This window comes from Gambusia affinis, linkage group LG07 (assembly GCF_019740435.1).
Source record: "Gambusia affinis linkage group LG07, SWU_Gaff_1.0, whole genome shotgun sequence".
Classification (NCBI taxonomy): Eukaryota; Metazoa; Chordata; class Actinopteri; order Cyprinodontiformes; family Poeciliidae; genus Gambusia; species Gambusia affinis.
Window position 1 is genome coordinate 5,585,597 of NC_057874.1, and position 9,714 is coordinate 5,595,310.

The following is a 9,714-nucleotide window of genomic DNA, read 5'->3' on the forward strand; positions in this document are numbered from 1 at the left end:
CTCTAATGTGGAGTTTTAGTTAGACGTACTCCATCAGCGATTGACGAGGGTTTGGGTTTTTGTTTTTTTTCGCCTCTCAGTGAGAGCACAGTATATATTCCTAGACAGTGAGTCAAAGTCTAGCGATTTAGGTTCCCATGGCTCCTCAGTAAGTCAAGCGACTAGTCACTGTGCCTGTCAGTCAGTCAGTCTGTCGCCGTGCGTGGGCCGAGGCCTGAGTCTTGGCCATGCAGCGTGGAGTGAGGTAAACTGTTCCACAGCATCGTTCCTGGTTTCCTTCTGACTCAGGGTTATGTGGGTTACAGCTCGCATGCAGTCCGACTGACTCACCTCATATAAAATTGCTGTAAATGGGATTTCTTGAAACCAGGATTGGGGCTTGTACGGGAGTCTCACGGTGTGACAACTCGAGAAAAAAAAATTATATCGCGGTTTATCGTGCAGGGCCGTGCAGAGACCTTTGGAGGGGCAGGGGGTCAAAGTTAATAAGGGGCACATTGAACAAAAACACCGAACAACAACATAGCAACAACCCATATTAATCAAGAATCTAATTGGATCCTACTATATCATTGCCATCATGCAGGGAAATGCAAAGCAAATATAATCTATATTTTCCCCAACAGGTATAAAGTTTCTGTTTCTGCTGCTGACAGTCCTGGAGGGCTGAGTTGATCTGAGACTGTGGCTGTTAAACAGACCAGAGGAGAGAAGGTCAAAGGTTATAAAGTTATGAAATAAGCTAATTTGCTGCCATTTTACTAATTAAGCCCTAATAATATCTATTTAACCTCTAGAACAACCTGGATGCAGACTGATTTACAGATCAAAAAAGCAAAAAGGATTTAATTAGGACGTTTACTTTGTACAAGTTTAAAGAATCATCTTGATAGTTTGATTGTTGTGTTACCATGGCTACAATATGGTGTAATCTTTGTGTTTGAGTTTGTTCATAAATACATCACAGCAAATAACCAATAATCATTGATTGATTTTAAACTTGCCCAATAAACCTGGTCTCCCTCTCACAGATTCACCTTATTGATATTTAAACATGTTAGTGATGCTGAGGTTCTAAGTAGAAAACATTTCAAGAGGGTTCTGTCTATGGCACCATATTACCTTGGGCCGCCCCTGCATGAAGAGCCGCTGCGATGCACATCTCTGGAATCTACCTGGAATCCACCTGGAATCTACCTGGAATCCACCTGGAATCCACCTGGAATCTACCTGGAATCCCCCGGTGGCCCCTGTCAGTCCGCCAATGCTTTGGAGACATTTTGATTCATTTCATTGTGGCATGTTTCAAATATGAAAAGCTGATTTCTTAGGTAACTAAGGCAACCAGGTTGAGTAAGTGGTCGGCTGCTTGACAGACATGCTGATGGTAGCTTTCCAGCTGTGGCATTATGCTGCTTTACTTTACGCACTGCGACTTTTTCTGGTTTTTGGGACTCAAAGTATCTCCAAATCATCAAAATTGTTATTCTTGGAAGCAAAGGAAAAGTGTAATAAATGTTTTTATTTTCACCCAGCACTCTGGGGATTTCACTGGGATATGATAAAAAGGATTTTAGGGGCGTGCTCCGGTGGCGTAGAGGGTAGCACGCCCCACGTTTGGAGGCCCTCAGTCCTCGACGCGGCCGTCGCGGGTTTGATTCCCGGACCCGACAACATTTGCCGCATGTCTTCCCCTTTCCTGTCAGCCTCCTGTGGTATAAGGGACACTAGAGCCCACAAAAAGGACCCCCTGGTGGGGAACAAAAAAAAAAGGATTTTAAACCGCAGAACATTTTAGTCATTTCTAATCTGCAACCGTTCAGACTTCAAAAATCTGTGCATACACACAAAGCTGACCCAGCGTGATTGTTTGGGTTTATCTCTGTCGTTTACCCAAGATCCTTTTGGGGAACAGCTAATAAAGGCTCAGCTGTTGCTCAGGGTTATGTTGGTGATGTAAGCTGTGATGTCCTGGGGTGAGGGTGTCAGCCGTTAGCAAAAAGCAACTCTCTCGAGTTCACTCAGCAGCTTTCATGTTGACTGGCTTCCAGTTGAAGTGATCACGTCACTTTTTTGTTTTGCATGCTAAAGTCACGGGTGATACGTTTTGATTTCCTCCACCTTTCTGGCGCGTTCAGCGTTTACTAAAAGTGTACCAAGTTCGCTAACGGAGCTAACGCAGCACGCACGGGATACTGCAAAGAGTTGTACCCTTTCTGAGTTCCTCAACAGAACTGAAAACACAACACGCTCCCTCTTATTTTTTTTTGTCCCCTGGGGAGAGCGCAGGGTCTGGATGTGAAATCTGAGAGCGTTTTCCTGCTGTGTGCTTTACAGTGCCAGAGCACTCACTGTAATTTACCAAAAGTGGCTGCTATTTATGCCATAAAGCATGTGTTTAACATTCCTGAACCCCACTGTGTTTGTGTATTCCTCGCTCGCTCGCTCTCCCACTCACTCTCTGGCTGTCTCTGTGGCTGTATTTCTATTTGTGTGTGTGTGTTTTAAGTGGAAATGGTCCCTACAGAGCAGCAGCCTTTCCCTCTTCACAGGAGGATCATCTCTTCTTTGCCCCCCACCCCCCCAACCCTCCGCCCCTCCTGTGAGACAGAGGCCCGACAGGAAGTGGGAGTTTACACTGGCCTACTTTCACCCCCACAAATAAGCTGCATCTCTGGGTTGGAAGAGTTGCTGAGATCAAGCGCTCGTTCTGTTGCTGCACTTTGCCACGACCGGCTCCGTGTTCCTCCCACGTCTTGATTCATCCCACCCTCCATTCGAGGCTTTCAAGGGTGGAGCCGGGTGGCCGGGAACTAAAGAGTGGCCTTCGGGGCAGCGGCGGCGGCAACAGCAGCAGCAGTCAGGGCTCATGATCTGTGAGACAGGAAGGAGCTGTCAGCATCTCGTAAACAGCAGTCATCTGCTCTCATGATACTTGAGGCCTGGTGAGAGCGCTGCCGGGGAAGGGCCTTCGCCTTGGCTGCACACTGACTGCAGCGAAAAGTATGAAGCGCCGATGCTGCATATGACCGTCATCTGAGGGTCGGTGTTCATTTAGCAAAAATTTCACAGCCTCCCGCTGGTAAGCTGATCATCTCCGGGGGAGGTACTGGTCTACCCACAACGTGTCACTGTAATAAGCGTAGGAACGTTTGAGCATTTTGTATTTGCGACAGTGAAGCAAGACAAATTTTTATTTTATTTTTTTTTACTAATGCAAATCTGAAAAGTTTGAAGAACCATGCTGTTTGCTGTAGTTTCAAATGTGAGTCTACCAACTAAGTCATCCATTCATTTTCCTTTATTTAACCAGGTTAAAACTGGCCTTACAACACAATCCCACTCAATTCTAACTTCCCTTCACAGCTCAGTCTGGGTTTTCTCCCATTGACTGTGATTTCTCTGGTAGAATTTCTACTGGACCAATCAGCGAGCAGAATGAAAAGTTGTGAACGATAGCGTTGATTTTCTGCACCATTTTAGAACTGCTGCTTGTAGTTTTCGCTGCAGCCGAAGAAGAAGTGAACAACGCCGTTCAGTCCACGTTGGCCACGCTTCCAAATATTGAATTAACATCAAGAGCCGCCTCGTTCGTCAGACTGGAGACAGTTCCATACTGTAGGAGCCATAACACCGAATGCTTGTTTAGCTTCTTCTGTCCAAATACATGGAGCTAGCAAAGGGAAAATATTGTTGGAGCAAAAAGTTTCATAGATCAAAATCATCAAACCAATGTATCTCCATACACTTAGAGGCGGCCAATCAGCTTTTGCAAAAGATACAACTCATGAACTTCAAAAAACTGATAATGATGACACTTTTTTTTTTCTTTTCACTTGTTGCAAAATAGTTCAAGCTTAGTTAGCTTGGATGGCTTCGCATCTGACTAAGAAAACATCTGACTAATGCCTGTTCACAGATGCAAACAGGCCTTGCAAGCTCTCATTTGGATTAATATCTGGACTTTGGGCTATTTTAGAACATGGATATTCTTCAAACGTATCAATGGAAGCAGGAGTTTATATTCCGTGGAAAGGCGAACTTCTGCTGCAATCTCAAGTCTTCAGCGACTTCCAACGGGTTTTCTTGTAGGACTGCTTTGTTACCAGCTTCCCAAAATGGAAAAAATGCATCCCCACTGACACCACCATGCTTCTTTATGGGCATAGTGCATTCCTCCATGACATTACACACATGTGGGTTCTCTTTAATAATTAATTACTAATTCACACCAGACTTGTTTAGCCCACTTTAATCAAACTCTAATTCGCTTGCCTTGAAAGTCTAGTTCGTTTGGGGAGGTGAGAATGCGTAATCAAACTCTGATGCGGACCAAAAACTCTGGTCTGCCTAAACACCTCGGTCTCCGTTCGGTTGAAGCGAACTCTGGTGTGGTTCACATGCATATGTGAATGCCAAGCGGACCGGAGACAGTTCCAAAAGCAGGAAGAGGACTATAGTGCAGGGCATTCTGGGTAAGCAAAAGAACGAGACTAGCGCGAGCGGGTGAAATGACTCCGGTCTTTTCACAAAGACAAAAGAGAATCCTACCACAGCTAAAATTTGACGTTACTCCATTTTTATTTACATTTTGCAAAGAAAGAAGATATGTTCATTATCTACTTCATTGTTGTTTTTTTTCTCATTTCCTTTAAGAGTTCTTGGAGCAGCGCCACCACAGGGGAAGGAGGGAACATGTTTTTCAAGAGGAACAAATGTTGCAACTTTGGTCCCCAATGGAACCGCGTCTACCGGACGGTCAGGCGTTAAAAACTGTTAGAGACTCCTGACGGCTTTTCAGGAAGACTTCACAACGTTCTTATTTTTAAAAAAATAGTTTCTAACCGCTTATTATAACACACAGTAACGCACAGTTAGGCCCTACTTTGTGTTACGTAAAATCCCGGTGAAGTGTTGACGTCTGTAAAGTGACCACATATGGGACAGTTCAAGGGGAACGAATGCTTCTGCGAGGCATTGTTAAATTTGACCTGAGCAATGTTAATCTGTGTCAGCTGTCTGAGGGATCGGAAACAAAGTCATCTTTGTAATTAACTCTTTGGAATATACTTGCTCTTCACTTTTGACAGAACATCGCTTGACTCACACGGTCCAACATCCACCACCTTCCTCCTGTGTTTCGGCTTAATCTCTTCTCCTTACGTGTGATTGGGGTTTATTTCATGGAGTGTCGCCGTCTCTTTCTCGACTCGGACGCGAACTTCAGAATGCAGAGCTAATTCCTGTCTCCGCTGAGCTGAGACAGCTATCGCATCTGGTAAACAAGACCAACAGCGGTAACACCACAAGTATGCTTAATGATGGATTCGATCAGGCTGCGTGGAGTTGCCCCTCGGCCGGATTGGAGAAGAAGTGGTTGGGGGCGGAGGGGGTGGTGAGGGAGCATATTAAAAAGTAATGAATCACACACTCAGTCACAGGGTCGCCAGCTATGAATGTGCTCTCTGTTGGTTTTCCTGGAGCCTGGAGTTTACTAACTGATGACGCAGGCTGGACTTGATCAGAGACATGTGTTGCTCTGGACTCCATGCCAGAGAGAGGAGGAAAAGAGAGGGGAGAAGTGGGGAGGACGAGGAGGAGGAGGAGAACCACGGGTGATGCCTGAGCTCAGGGGCATTCGATCACCCAGAGGTTGATGGGATTGGCGAGGAGATGAGAAGAGGACAATAAAGCTGACTTATACTCTGGGAAAGGAAACAAGAGACTCTGAAAGATCCTGATGTTGCTGCTTCTTCTTCTTTTTGTACTTTCAGAGGCTTGTGTAGCATCTTAGCAAGAAGTTCTTGATTAAAGCTGCTGCAGTATGCAACTTCTATTAAAAATATATGTTTTTACATATTTGTTAAAACTATCGTTATGTCATGACAGCAGGGTACAAGACAAATAATCTGTGAAAAGAGCAACTTCATCCGCTTCCTCCCGGAGCTGCTATTGCTATGTGAAGAAATGCACCGCTCCCAATCAAAAACAACCAATCGGAACCAGGAGGAGGCTCTTAGTGATGTCAATCATCCTCGTGTCCTCGCTGCTAAATCTGCTAATGGCGGAGAAAAAAACTTACACTAAAGCTTACATTACACGAAAGCTGTTAATCCGTCATCATTAGTGGTTATGCTAGCTAGTATTCACGGCAGACTCTGCTGACTGGAAGAGGCTATATCGCCGAAGATTTAAGTGTGGACTTTGAGTAGGTCATTCTATCCTAACCTCCACACCCATCTCAGGTGTTTTTCAGTTGCTGGCAGGTTTTCCGCCCTTCGTGTCCTTATACTTAGTGTCTTTCCACCAACTCTGATCAAATTCCCTTTCCCTGCTTGAAAAGAAGCCTCTTCACAGCATGATACTGCCACCACTATATTTTACTGCAGTGATTATATATGCCGTTTGCATGTGTAACAGAGTTTTCTTCTTATTTTTTATTTTAATAGCCTAAAGGTTACGCTACCAGTCTTCCTGGAATTTGGTCTTTTTCCCCTCATCCTGGTTCAAACATTCAGTCAGAAAGTTGATGTTTTTACAATGTATTTCAAATTCGTGGAGAAGTCACAGTGTTTTTGCAACATGTCCATTATATTTGCATATAATTGATTTCGAATGCCAAGTTTTCAGTTTCTTACTAAAAACAAAAAAAAACAAAACAAAAAAACCTGCCAGTTGTGACTGAAAACAGCTGAACGGATCTGTTTTCTGTTTGTTTAAGCTTCTTAAATGACCGCTGTCACACTCTGAGAGGGTTACATTTGGTTTTCTATCTAAATAAAACGTGACGCCTTCATTGATCTGAGGCACATCAGGATCACCTTCAGAGAGGTAAGAGCTTATATCATGTGATCAAGCTCATGTGTGGCCTTCTACAGTTACAGTTTTATAATTAAAATAAACTGCTTCACCAAGAAAACACAAGCTCATCAGAAAACTCAAACACTGCTGACGAACATCTTGGGCTTGGACACATTTTTAAAATGAAATCATTGATGTTACAGTTAATAATAGTTGCTGAGACATTAAAGCAAGCTTTATTTTTTCTGAAATTGATAAGAACATTGAAGAATATGTCAAATTAATTCCTTGAATCCATAAACTTCCATGTATTTTAATAGGATAGCACCTTTTATAGCATATGTTTACTTTAGTTGTTAAATAAAATGCTATATATATCAAATAAGACTTAAAAGAAATTAGTAATTTCTTTAAAAACTCCCGCTCTTTCTGAAACTCCGTCGTCATCACAACATGGCTCCTCTACTAACCTTTAACAACGTTTTTAACAACGTTTCACTGCCTAGCAGCTCCTATGATGAGCTCAGCTGATGCACAGTTCCACCAGATGTTTGCTAATTGCTGCTGGCTAGTCTGAAGGAGCAGGGTGGGGACGGCTGCCCTGTGAGGCGGAGTCTTGGAAACTGCAGCTTTCAAAGGCGGCTCTAGCTCCACCCAGGCATTTGACACAGCTGAACGGTTGCCATGGAAATTAAAGGATTTCTCTAACATGCATGAAATAATCGAGGCAACACTCCAGGGAATACGTTTTTAACGTCATGTGGAGCCCAAACATAATAAAAGACCATTTTACAAAATACTGCCACTTTACCTGAGAATGGAAAAAGTTGGGTTCAACTTCAAGATAAATTGTTAGTTTACATAAACTGAGAGCGTTAATTAGAAAACACGGTAACTCTGGAGGAGCTGCAGAGATCTGTAGCTCATCTAGCAATCAACACAAACCTGGCCTGTATAGAACTGTGAAAAGAAGAACCACATTGCTCAGAGACGTTCTGGTTTCCCACAAGCAATGCAGCAGATCTGTGGAGGAAGGCGATCTGGTCAGATGAGAACAGAGTCGAAGTTTTTCTGACCTAAATGCAAAATGCTGTGAGAGGCAGAAAGCTGACACTAGACGCCAACCCTACTGTGGTTCACGCTGTGAGGATAAATCTCTTTGAAAGGAATATGAAAACTGGCCGGATTTGATGAGAAGGTGATTGAATACAAAAACAGGGCAAACCAAGAGGAAAGAGGAAGTTTTTGGCGGCAGCAAAAGACTTGAGATCGCCGCAGAGGTTCACCTTCCAGCAGGACAAGAAGCTCAACCGACTAAAGTGAAATGGTTGGTAGCAAAGAGTATGCATGTGTTAGAAAAGTCCAGTCAAAGTTAAGACCTTTCCAATTGAATAACTTTGAGTTATTTTGTTCAAACCTACAAGAAAACCACTACAAAGTTTAGAGGTGTCTACAAAATATATGAAAACTAATAATATGACAATCGGTAATATAAAAATTAAAAAAAAAGATAGTTTGAGACCAAATTAAAAACAATCTTTTTCAGGGAGCGTTAAGTGTACTACTAAAGTAAAATAAAATTTCACGAGGGAATATGAAACTAAAGCACAGATCTTACGGCTTTGATATTGATCCAAAACAGATACCGATCTGGTAGCAATATCTTGGATCAACCTGCCCAAGTCTACAACTGAGAGTCCATTGAAAGAGCTGCGAGTCGTCGTTCACAGACACAATCCGACTGAACCCTGACATATTTTGCACAGAAGAATAAGAATAAGAAGACTTCTCCTCAAGACTTGGGCTGTAATTGTAGCAATTTTCCAGAAAGGTAGCCGAAGTCTTCAGGTTTTCATTTGTAAAAAATGTTCTTCCATGTATCCGTTTCCATCTACTTTGGTCATTCAGTCACTGACAAGTTTGTGTTGATCTGTCAAACAAAATAATAATATAAATCACATTTGTGATTTATATTATCAAATTATTGAATTTAATATTAAATTATTATTATTATTAAAGGCGAAAAGGGTCGAGGGGTGTGAATACTTTTGTAAGGCAAAGCAAACCCAACCTTGTCTGTTTTATTTACATTCTATTTACGTTCTACTACTAAAAGAGACATAAAGAGACGTAATTGTCTCTGACCTGTGATTTCATGGTGTATAGTAGCTGAATGTGTTACTCTCAGCTGGTTTCATCATTTCTATAGATATTAAACTCATTTTTAAGATGTGATCATCACTATTTCACCAACCCGCTGCTGTCAGATGCCCTGTGACTTCTTTATTTTATTTTATTTTTTGTTTTTAGCCACACTCTGCCCTCCATCCCGCATTTCTTAATTAATGGCTCATTTTAATCTCGCTCTTTTAAGTTGACCAATCAGAGCCCACTGACCATTTCAGAAGGAGGGTCTTCAGAAAACTCTGAGAGTTTCAACAAGTGGTGTTGAGATGACACCTAAAACGAAAAATGAACCTCTTATTTTATTTCCAAAATCGTATATGAAATGAAAACCCGAGCCTACAAACAAGTAAAACAGGTGCCTTCTTCCTGGACCTGCACCTGCAGCAGACCTCACCTGCCTGATACACCTGAGCATTCTTTCCCAGGCAAGGTGCAAAGCTGTCGTTGAACTGTTGCCTCAGGTGCTCCAGGCAGCGCTGTGAAAGAGGCTTGATAGATTTCGCCATGTCCCAACATGTTGCGGTGCAACCGTATGTAAACAGCGTCAGCCACCATGCTGGGAAAAAGACTCACCCCCACCCCGCCGCCCGTGGCTCTGACTCGCTGAGCACTTCGGAAGCCCTGTGTGAAAAAGTCGCGTCGCGCTTGTTCGGGCAAGCCAGACGGAGCAGCACGTCATTGACGGGGAAAGGGTGCTGGGAATTCAGTCATGAGATTGCAGTTTCC